Here is a 13,000-nt window from a genome sequence, read left to right on the forward strand (position 1 = left end):
AGGCTTTGTCCTCGGAACCAGCGGTGCTCCGTAGCCTTTAAGGGGCTACGCAAGTATGCAGGCCAAAAGATGCCATGTGGTGCTTGAGCTGGTGTGCTTGGGGGACAGGAGCCAAACTGGGGCAGAGGTTCTGTCAGCTCTGCAGGGGCAGGTTCAGAGGTGGTTGACGCCACGGCAGCTTAAGGCAGGAATGATGGTTTGCAACAATGGCACCAACCTCCTCTCTGCCCTCCGACAGGGACAAATGACCCATGTGCCCTGTTTGGCTCACGTCCTTAACTTGGTGGTGCAGCAGTTCTTGGGCTTACAGGATGTCCTGAGGCAGTCCAGGAAAGTCTGTGTGCATTTCCGCCGGTCATATAATGCCAGTGCTTGGCTGGCAAACCTCCAAAAGGAGTTTAACCTGCCCAAGAACCGTCTAATCTGTGACATGCCCACCAGGTGGAACTCAACGTTGGCCATGCTGCAGCGGCTGCACACGCAGCAGAGGGCCATCAATGAGTACCTGTGCAACTATGGCACCAGGACAGGGTCAGGGGAGCTTGTTTTTTTTTCCCCACGCCAGTGGGCCATGATCAGGGATGCATGCTCTGTCCTGTCACCATTTGAGGAGGCCACGAGGATGGTGTGCAGTGACAGTGCATGCATCAGTGACACTGTCCCCCTTATCCACCTGTTGGAGCACACACTGTGTGGAATAATGGACAGGGCACTTGAGGCAGAACAGAGGCAGGAAGAGGAGGACTTCCTTAGCTCTCAAGGCCCCCTTTATCCAGACAGTGTTCCTGCGTGCCCGCCGATCACACAGGAAGAAGACGAGGACAAGGAGGAGGAGGAGGATTGTGTCAGTATGGAGGTGGAGCCTGGCACTCAGCATCAGCAGCAGTCTTTAAGGGATAAGTCCCAAGAAACACATGGACTTGTACGTGGCTGGGAGGAGGTGGCTGCGGACCATGCCGTCCTTAGTGACCCAGAGGACTCCGGACCGAATGCCTCAGCAAACCTACGCTGCATTGGCTCCCTGATCTTGCAAAGCCTGCGGAAGGATCCTCGTATTCGTGGTATCAAGGGGAAGGACCAATACTGGCTGGCAACCCTCCTTGATCCATGTTACAAGGGTAAGGTTGCGGACCTTTTCTTGCCATCGCAGAGGGAGCAGAGGATGAAACATCTTCAGGAGGCCTTGCAGAAAGGTCTGTGAAACGCGTTCCCAGAGACTGGGAGGTTAAAAACTCCTGTTTCTAGACAACGTGTTGCTGAGGCTTCGGTCAGTCAAAGAAGGAGCGGTGGAGAAGGTGGCCGTCTGACCGATGCGTTCAGACAATTTTTTGGTCCGCAGTCCCAAGGTATGATCGGTTCCAGCAACCATCGCCAGCGTCTGTTTTACATGGTGCAGGAATACCTAGGGGCAAGATCTGACTTGGACACCTTTCCCACCAAAAATCCTCTAGGTTACTGGGTCTTGAGGATGGATCACTGGCCAGAGCTTGCACAGTATGCAACTACGCTACTGGCCTGTCCTGCATCCAGCGTTCTTTCGGAACGCACATTCAGTGCTGCTGGAGGCTTTGTAACCGATCACAGGGTGCGTCTGTCCACCGACTTGGTCAATCAACTGACCTTCATAAAAATTAATCAGTCTTGGATCACCACCAGCTACCAAGCACCTGATGCTGATGTAACCGAATAATTTTTTTTGAAATCTCAGATCCCTTCAAAGACTGCCTATGCTGATGCTGAGTGACTATCCTGAGTAATTATCCTCTTCCTCCTCAATGATCACGCTGATAGCTTGTAAGAACATTTTTGGTTCTGGGAGCCACCACCAGTGCCTAAGGCCCAATTTTTCAGCCCCTGTTCAACAGGGGCGTGTAATTACAATTTTTGATGCAATACTTTGCAGCAGGGCTCGTTTCTGCGTTCCAACTAGAGTATCTGTGAGGGGTTGCAGTGTTGTGGCACCAGCACCAGTGCCTAAGGCCCAATTTTTCTGCCCCTGTTTAACAGGGGCATGTAATTATAATTTTTGATGCAATACTTTGCAGCAGGGCTCATTCCTGTGTTCCAACTAGAGTATCTGTGAGGGGTTTCAGTGTTGTGGCACCAGCACCCGCGCCTAAGGCCCAATTTTTCATCCCCTGTTTAACAGGGGCGTGTAATTACAATTTTTGATGCAATACTTTGCAGCAGGGCTCATTTCTGCATTCCAACTAGAGTATCTGTGAGGGGTTGCAGTGTTGTGGCACCAGCACCAGTGCCTAAGGCCCAATTTTTCAGCCCCTGTTCAACAGGGGCATATAATTACAATTCTTGATCTAATATTTCACAGCAGGGCCCGTTTCTGCACCCACCAAGAGCGAGTGAGGACTTACAGTGTTGTGGCACTAGCACCACCACCACCAAAGGCCCAATTTTTCAGCCCCCCTGTTCAACAGGGGCATGTAATTACAATTCTTGATATAATAGTTCACAGCAGGGCCCTGTGAGGGCTTACAGTGTTTTGGCCACAACAACACCTAAGGCCTAAATTTCTGCTGAGTATATAGGGCAGGCCCCTACTTTCAAACATCCAACTTACAAACGACTCCTACTTGCAAACGGAAGGAGACAACAGGAAGTGAGATGAAATCTACCCCTAGGAAGGGAAATTCTCTCCTGTAAGAGTTAATATGGGAAAAACTTTTCTCCTTTCCACTGATGCTTTATCACCAATCCTTGTTTCACAAAAAACCCAAATTTTCAAAAAACATTTGTCATTGGGACAAAAAATGAGGTGAAATCTTCTGAAGAGGAGCACAGACAGCAAAACAAATGTCACAGGGGGGTTTAACCCTTCCCTATGTTTTCCAAAAAGCTTAAAATAGATATTTCGGCTGGAGCTAAACACATTAAAAATTTACCAGTTCAAAACTACAAAAAGATTCTACTTAACAACAAACCTACAGTCTCTGTCTTGTTTGCACCGCCTGTATACTGCTGTTTAGAGTATATAGGGCCTGGTGGCCCCACGCCTTTCCTTTTTTTAAATTAGGTGCGGGGTTCCCCTTAATATCCATACAAGACCCAAAGGGCCTGGTAATGGACTGGGGGGTACCCATGCCGTTTGTCTCACTGATTTTCATCCATATTGCCAGGACCCGACATTACATTAAAGCCGCAAGCAGTTTTAAATGACTTTTTTTCCTTTAAAAATGACATTTTGTGCAGGGACTGTTCTAAGCACGGGAAACATGTGCCACTTTACAGGCATATTATAGACACCCCCCAGGTATGATATTTAAAGGAATATTTCACTTTTTTTTAACTTTAAGCATCATTAAAATCACTGCTCCCGAAAAAACGGACGTTTTTAAAAGTTTTTTTTGCATTGATACATGTCCCCTGGGGCAGGACCCGGGTCCCCAAACCCTAGGACAATATCATGCAAATTAGCCTTTAAAATGAGCACTTTTGATTTTGAACGTTCGAGTCCCATAGATGTCAATGGGGTTCTAACAATCGTGCAAATTTTCGGTCCGTTCGCAGGTTCTGGTGTGAACCGAACTGGAGGGTGTTCAGCTCATCCCTACTACAGACCAGTTAGCTTAACGTCAATAGTTTGTAAGCTCTTGGAGGGGTTGATAAGGGATTATATACAAGATTTTAGTAATGAAAATGGTATCATTCGCAGAAATCAGCATGGATTCATAAAGAATCGTTCTTGCCAAACCAATTTATTAACCAATCTATAAGGAGGTGAGCTGCCATCTAGATAAAGGAAGGCCCGTAGATGTGGTGTATCTGGATTTTGCAAAGGCATTTGATACAGTTCCCCATAAACGTTACTGTACAAACTAAGGTCTGTCAGAATGGACCAAAGGGTGAGTACATGGATTGAAAACTAGCTACAGGGGCCAGTTCAGAAGGTAGTGATAAATGGGGAGTACTCAGAACGGTCTGCTGTGGAAAGTGGGGTCCCCCAACTACATGGCAAATAAGGTTTAATTAAATTTAAAATGATTCGTATGGGTGGCAAAAATATGAATGCAATCTACTCATTAGGGGGAGAACTTCTGGGGCAATCAAGGATGGAAAAGGACCTGGGGGTCCTAGTAGATGACAGCCTCAGCAATGGCATGCTATGCCAGGCTGCTGCAAGCAAAGCCAATGGAATATGTGTTAAAAAGGGGATTAACTCCAGAGATAAAAAGATAATTCTACCACTCTACAAGACTCTGGTCCGGCCGCACCTGGAGTATGCCGTCCAGTTCTGGGCACCAGTCCTCAGAAAGGATGTGCTGTAACTGGAGAGAGTCCAGAGAAGGGCAAAAAAGCTAAATAATGGACAGGAGGATCTTAGTTATGAGGAAAGATTACGAGCCCTGAACTTATTCTCTCTGGAGAGGAGACGCTTGAGAGGGGATATGATTTCATCGTACACATACCGTACTGGTGACCCCACAATAGGGATAAAATGTTTCTGCGAAAGGGAAATTAAAAAGACGTGTGGCTATTCATTAAAATTAGAAGAGAAGCGGTTTAACCTTAAACTGCGTAGAGGGTTCTTTACTGTGAGAGTAGTAAGAATATGGTATTCTCTTCCACAAGCAGTGGTCTCAGCAGGGAGCATAGATAATTTCAAAAAACTATTAGATAGTTATCTAAACGACTTTAACATATAGGAATATACAATGTAATACTGACATAAAAGCACACACACAGGTTGGACCTGATGGACTTGTGTCTTTTTTTAACCTCACCAACTATGTAACTATTACGGATGGGCGAACCAGAGCAACCCCATCTTCCTCTGAGGTTACGTGGAATCAGAGGGGGTGGGGTCACCTGTTTACGTCACCGGGTTGCCCCACCCTCAGCTATATAACAGCTGTCACCAAGAAGAAACGTCACTCTGCGGGAGCCTCCCATGGAGGCGGAGCTGTTGCAGGTTTTTTTTTTTCAGTGGTGTGGGGTGGATCTACATCGCGAGACTTTTTTTTATTTCATTTTCTTAATAAAGGACTTGTCCCAAAGTGTCTCCTGTCTTTTTTACTATTTTTGACACCGTTTTTGTGAAATGGTAGGGGTACAATGTACCCGTTACCAATTCACATAGGGGGGTAGGATCTGGGGGTCACCTTGTTAAAGGGGGCTTCCAGCTTCCAATAAGCCCCCCGCTCACAGACCCCCACAACCACCGGGCAATGGTTGTGGGGATGAGGCCCTTGTCTCCATCAACATGGGGACAAGATGCTTTGGGGGCTACTCCATGTTGAGGGCATGTGGCCTGGTATGGTTCAGGAGGTGGGATGCTCTCTTGTCCCCCTCTTTTCCTGTGGCCTGCCAGGTTGCGTGCTTGGATAAGGGTCTTGTATGGACTTTGGGGGGCCCCTATGCCATTTTTTTATTTTGGCACAGGGTTCTCCTTAAAATCCATACCAGACCTGAAGGGCCTGGTATGGATTTTGGGGGGACCCCACACATTTTTTTTTACATTTTTGGTTCGGGGGGGGGGAACCCATGGGGAACCCATGCCATTTTTTTCAATGAGTTTTATCTATATTGCAGAGACCTGACAATTCATTACAGCCGCGATCAGTTTAAATTACTTTTTTTTCCTTTAGAAATGTCATTTTGCTGTGGTACTGTTCTACACAAGGGAAAACTGTGCCACTTTACAGGCATATTGAAGACACCCCCCAAGCACGATATTTAAGGAATATTTCATTTTTATTGTTTCACTTTAAGCATTATTAAAATCACTGCTCCTAAAAAATGTCTGTTTTAAACTTTTTTTTTGCATTGATACATGTCCCCTGGGTCAGGACCCGGGGTCCTCAAACACTTTTTTTGACAATAACTTGCATATAAGCCTTTAAAATTAGCACTTTTGATTTTTCATGTTCATGTCCCATAGACTTTAACGGTGTTCGTGTGTTCATCCGAATTGTTTGCCTGTTCGCAAGTTCTGGTGCGAACCGAACGGGGGTGTTCGGCTTATCCATAGTAATTATAGTAATTTTTCATACAAGTACATGGTACAGCATGGACATATCAAGAATATTAAATGTTGGGTTTACATATTCTTTAACTATGACCAACACACCCATCACCTCACATCATCTGGCAGCAGATGATCATCCCAGAACCATCCTCCTATTTCCATGTGCCCTTGGGAAGGCCCGCTCAATCTGTAACAAACTCGACTCTGTCCATTACATTTTTATCACTAACTCCTACTTGATGTTACTGAAAATCAAGCTTCAATAATTTGATTCTGCCTCTCTTGGAGTCTTCTCTCGTGGTGGCCTTCTCTGGACTCACTATCCCTGCCCCATTGATAAAAGAGATGGGGAATTAGAATCCTTCTATCCTCATAAATCACCCTTCAGGTTCTTCACTCAAACAATTGCTAAACAAAGTAAAAACTTTCCTAAGCGCTTAACCCAACTGTAAAAGCTCCAAACAGGTAGGGAGTGTGGAAAGGAAAATAAACTGTAAAAGGGCAGACACCCAAGAGCTCTTGGCCTGTGTGGTAGGTGATATGTACAAGCATAAAAAAGTGCAAACAATATTGATAATATATATAATAGCAAGTGTCTAAAGACCCTAATGACCACGGGTAGTTAAATGCTAAATAAAGGTATCTGACATCTTGCTACTTTGAAAGTTCCATGCTGCCAGGAAACCAGAGGGCGGAGCACTGAATACATGCAACGATAAAACAAAGAGAAACCAGTGCAAAGGATTTAAGTGTGGTAAAAACAATGGATGTTTATTGAAAATTGAATAAAAGGCAGATGCACTCTCAAAAGGACAGTTGCAGAGGTTGCGGTTATAATGAGACAGTGTGCTTCTGTGTACCTCCTGGACTGCTGGTGTCATCCAGCCGATCTGATGGTGAGTTGCCCGGCTAGGCTGCAGAGTGAGCTGCTCTGCTCTTCTGCTACAAGCCGCTGAGAAGCTGGTTCTGGTGCTGACACTAGTAAAGATTGCCCTCTGGGATGTCATCCTCTGATGGCTTCTGATTACAGAACATTTTTCTGGGGGATTCCCTTTCCTCAGACTACTGTTGGCTTCTGTCAATGACTTCCAGCAAGGGAGAAGTGCATCTCACCCTACAGCATGGCCGTGAGGAATCTTTTCCCTTATGGTTACATATATAGAGGGGGCCTGTCTGTTCCTGTCCTATATTTCAGAGTTGTCCCCTAGTGGGCACCCTGGACAGGTTTATATTTAGACCTCTTGCAGTCAACACTTGTGGTATGCCTCACTGTGAGACTCCAGGGAGGGTGGGCAGCTGCTATGCTGGTGTCCCCATATCCACCATTTTGCTCTGCATGCGACCCAATATTAACTTATCCCCTGCACCAGTTAGCGAGTGGACAATGCTATGTGAAATATATGTATTTATGAGGTTTTGTACTAGATTTTCATTATACTCCTTTTGTCTGTTTAGAAATCATGTTTGAGCTCTTGAAGAAGCTCTGTGGCGTGAAACATGTAAAGCGCTATTTAGCTATGCCAATACACATTTATATTTTTTACAAGCTCTTTTCTTATTATTTTTAGTTTTTTTAACCTTGGTCATGAGCCACATAGGTTTTATTTTTAGCCTATTAAACTTATTGCCCATGGGAATATATTTTGCAGTGTGTTCACATACAGTGTTTTTGACTCCCAGTCTTGGAAAGCAGCCCTCATCCTTGGAAAAATTGCTTCGTATCTTTTTCCAAGGCCAGGGCAATCACAAACTTGTGCACATCATCATGAGGGATTTCTGTATCACACTTAAGCTTGTTACATAATCGCCTGAGTCTCTACCACTTGCATCGCTGTTTTATGCATCTGAGCCTGTACTATTTGGACCAGTAGATTTGGTGTCTCACTCTCTGTTTCTTTGGGCATCCCTAAACTGGTCAATGCTGAACACACAGAGGCACCATTGCATATCCCATAGCCTGGGATCACCAGCCAGCGATTTGTAAACAATTTTCATTGTACTCTGAAAAACCAGCAAATAAAACAGCTTTCTTCCGCAAACAGATGCAAACAGTTCATAATTCTTATATATTAGGGGTTGCCTTGTGCTTTTTAGCATTGCAAAGCAAAGGCTGCAGGAGCTCAGCAAAACAATGTCTCAGTTGCCAGACAGTCCGCAACAGTGAAGCATTCCAGGATCCATCCCTGGCATCCTGTACAAACTCAAAAAGATTGGCACCAGGGCTTCACATCCAAATATATATCTATTTCTTTTTTTCAAATAACAGTTTTTATTAAACATATACGTAGATAAGTACAAAAAACAATGAGGCTGTAATACACTGATTACAGCTGGCCAGTGGCCTTGCTGATAAGTATTAAGCATCAAAAGAAGAGCAGCCCAGTACTATAGCTTCATAGTAAATTCCAGGTAACACTTATGCCGCGTACACACGGTCGGACTTTTCGTCTACAAAAGTCCAACGGACGCTGACGGACTAAAGCTGGCTGGTAATCCGATCGTGTGTGGGCTTCTCCGGACTTTCAACGGACTTTTTTAGCCTCAAATCCGACGGACTTTAGATTTGAAGCATGCTTCAAATCTTTACGTCGTAACTACGATGGACCCCGAAGTCCGCTCGTCTGTATGCTAGTCCGACGGACAAAAAAACGACGCATGCTCATAAGCAAAAACTAAACGGAAGCACTCGGTCTAGTAAAACTAGTGTTCGTATTGTAGGTAGCACATTCATCACGCTGCAAAATCTGTGATCGTTGAATGCAGCGCATTTTATTTCTTCTTTACGAAGGCTCTAAAGAACGAAGGTGTTTTGCTGTTCCTAATCAGAGTTCTCCCAAACTGATTTCTGGATTCTTTTTCTCTTTGATCTCATGAATGATATAGTATGCATTTTAAAAACAATGTTTCCATACTAATAATACTTTTTCCCCTTTTTTTTTTTTAGGTTTGTAAAGTTAACACAAAGAACCCATTATTATTTTTTTTTTATAGTGATTATTTTTTAGTTTTTAGATAAAGTTAACCCAAAGCACCGTTTTTGGTTACGTAAATTTTTGGATTTTCAAGACTTACCACTTGAACATTATTAACATTAGTAATGTATTTTTGGTGTGTTTTTTTTCAAACTCAATGAGATTGTTGTCCCTTGTTAATTTAACATTGTGTGTAAAATCAATGATTTCAAAGAAAAAAACATAAAGTATTTTGCTAAACTCAAAAAATGATCCATTTATTCATGGTCAAAATAAAATAAAGAGGAAGTCAACGCTGGAAAAAGTCGGTGTACCAGAAAATTGGGATCTTGCGGAGTCCATATAAGAGGGAGCACAATCTGGTCCAAGAATCCCAGAGATCAACAGCACCAGCAGATGATCTAGATGTCCCCAGACTGTGGTCCTACAACAGCCTGCGTCTCTGTCAGACCAGACTGAACCCAGGTCATCATTTTCTTCTCTTCCCTGCAGCCTTTCCTCCACGCTGCCCTGCAGCCTTCCCTGTAGCCTTCTTTTGAGGCTGTGGCTCTGGTGTTTTCAGTTGTGGCAGGAGGAGGAGGAGGAGGAGGAGGAGGAGGAGGGGGGGCTGCCTCATGTAGTTGGGTGTTTTGTGTTAGCGTGCCCTGCAGCCCCTTATGGATTGTTTCCCCAAATAGGCGCTCACAAATGAGGCGCTGCTCCCTATTCATCTGAAGAAGCCTGCTGGCTAAGTAGCAGCCATAGGATTCTTCCGCTTCGGGGGGGCTCCTTAAAAAACGGGTGGCCTCTTGCATGAGGCGCAGGGATGCGTCCTGTGTGACCATCCCCTTCCTGGCCCTTTTTTTGGGAAGGTGGAGGGGAGGCACTTGGGATTCGGTCAGGCTCCTACTGGGCCCAGCCACCTCACTTGGCCCAGCCACCTCACTTGGCCCAGCCACCTCACTGGGAGCAGCCACCTCACTGGGAGCAGCCACCTCCTGCCTGACACTGGGCCCAGCCTCCTCCAGGATGATGGTGAATCCGGCCTCCTCCAGGCTGTCCATGGGCCTGGTCTCCTCCTGCCTGCCACTTTCCCCACATTCCTCCTGGATGGACTCATCCTGTGTATAAAAAAAGGACAATAGTTTGAGTATATTTTTTGGGGTTCATCAATGACACACAGTTTGCTTCTCATGAATAGCAAATTCAATGTGAATACTTCTCTTTAATAAAAGAGTCTAATCAGACACCCTAATTATTTCAAGCAGGTGCCAAACATATTTAGCCACTACTGTCAATTGATATGTATACACAATTTTGAGTGCCAAATTATTTTACACAATTATAACATCCAGTTAACATCATTAATATTAGTACAGTAAATATTTGTTAAAATAATTTACCTGACTCCAGATGGTCATATCTGGTTCATCCAGGATGGAAGACCCAGCTTGCTCCTCATCAGCCTCTGCTGGGGTGGAGGGAAGGGTGGAGGGAAGGGTTGAAAGTGATGGCCTGGCTTCATTCTGGTCATCCAGAAAACGTAGTTGATTATAGTACCACAGCCTGGGTACATAAACATCATCTGCTGATGCTCCTGATCTCCTTGATTCCTGGATCTTCTTATGCTCCCTCTTATACATGTTCCTCAAGCCCCCAATTTTCTTGAGCAATGTCTCCATTGTTGCTTCCGGGATGGTCGCCTGGACAAAGGCCAGAAGTCTCTCCAGCGTTGACTTCCTCACATGCTTAGCATAATACTGAGGGTGTTTCACCTCCCACAAATTCCTCATCTCTCGATATTTGGAAATAAAAGATGTAAGGAACTCTGGATCCTTAAATTGGGGATTCATTATATCTGGAAAAGATGAAGTCACAAGACAAAAAACACTTTTATTATAGGTTTCGGCTAACCCCCTCATCATCTTCTCCCTATGTAGGCCCTCATCAATCTATCAAGCCATATAGGCCGCTTGCTACAAGTCATGACCATATAAAGCCAAAAAAAAATCTTTAAAATTACCTTCGTTTTGTAACGTCCTGGTCCACTATCACCTACGCACAGAACGGTACGTACGACACGTGCGCAAGGCCCTCTTCATACACTACACATGTGTGAAACTCCGCCTGCGTCGCCCGCCCCTGACGTTCGAAATTAACTCATATTCTCCGCCCCCTAATTCGACGCACAGAACGTACGTACGACACGTGCGCAAGGGCCCTCTTTATACACTACGCATGTGTGAAACTCCGCCTGCGTCGCCCGCCCCTGACGTTCGAAATTAACTCATATTCTCCGCCCCCTAATTCGACGCACAGAACGTACGTACGACACTGTGCGCAAGGGCCTCTTTATACACTACGCATGTGTGAAACTCCGCCTGCGTCGCCCGCCCCTGACGTTCGAAATTAACTCATATTCTCCGCCCCCTAATTCGACGCACAGAACGTACGTACGACACGTGCGCAAGGGCCCTCTTTATACACTACGCATGTGTGAAACTCCGCCTGCGTCGCCCGCCCCTGACGTTCGAAATTAACTCATATTCTCCGCCCCCTAATTCGACGCACAGACGTACGTACGACACGTGCGCAAGGCCCCTCTTTATACACTACGCATGTGTGAAACTCCGCCTGCGTCGCCCGCCCCTGACGTTCGATTTTAACTCATGTTCTCCGCCCATTTTTTGTTACGGCGCGTAGTGGAGTTAAAGAATGGCGGAGACACCTGAAATGTTGACGACCTCAGGTAGTGGAGACAGCCCGGAGGCTGGAACGTCAGCGAAATCTATGAGGCCTAGATTTAAGGCCTCTAATATGAGTTTTAAAGAGATGGTGGAGATGGTGGCCATTCTTCACAAAGACGACTATGATGGCAATTATGGGCCGTACGCACGGCCAAATTTGCGCAAGCCAAAATAATGGCGAAGGTCGTGGACACTTTGCAGGCATCTTTTGGGGTCCAGCGCTCCAAAGATCAACTGCGAAAAAGATGGTCTGACCTGAAACTCAGGGAGCCGGATCAATACCGACGTATCCGGAAAGTTCTTAAAAAAAGTAAGTACTTGTCGTGTTTTTCTCTTGTGTTTATTACCTTGTATACTGATCCATGTGCTTTTCCTTCCTCTCCGATTTTTTTGTTCATCGTTTTAAACGATCTTTTAATAAACCTCGTTACATATCTATAGATATATATATATATATATATATATCTATATCTATCTATATCTATCTATCTATATCTATCTATATATATATATATATATATATATATTATATATATATATATATATATCTATATATCTATCTATATATAGATATATATAGATAATATATATTCTATATATATCTATCTATATATATATCTATATCTATATATTATATATATATATATATATATATATATATAATATATATATATATATATATCTATATCTATATCTATATCTATATCTATCTATATATATATATAGATATATATATATATAGATATATATATATATATATATATATCTATATATCTATATATATATCTAGATATATATCTATATATATCTATATATATATATATCTATATATATATCTATATATATATATATCTATCTATATCTATATATCTATATATATATATACACACATATATATATATATATATATATATATATATATATATATATATATATATATATATATATATATATATATATATATATATATATATATATATACATATATACATATATATATACATATATATATATATATATATATATATATTTTATACATATATATATATACATATATACATATATATACATATATATACATATATATATATATATATACATATATATATATATATACATATATATATATATATATATATATATACATATATATACATATATATATATATATATATATATATATATATATATATATATATATATATTATATATATATATATATATATATATATATATAACTATAGAGAGAGAGAGAGAGATATATATATATATATAGATATAGATATAGAGATATAGAGAGAGAGAGAGAGAGAGAGAGA

Source organism: Aquarana catesbeiana, linkage group LG10, assembly GCF_042186555.1.
Source record: "Aquarana catesbeiana isolate 2022-GZ linkage group LG10, ASM4218655v1, whole genome shotgun sequence".
Taxonomy (NCBI): Eukaryota; Metazoa; Chordata; class Amphibia; order Anura; family Ranidae; genus Aquarana; species Aquarana catesbeiana.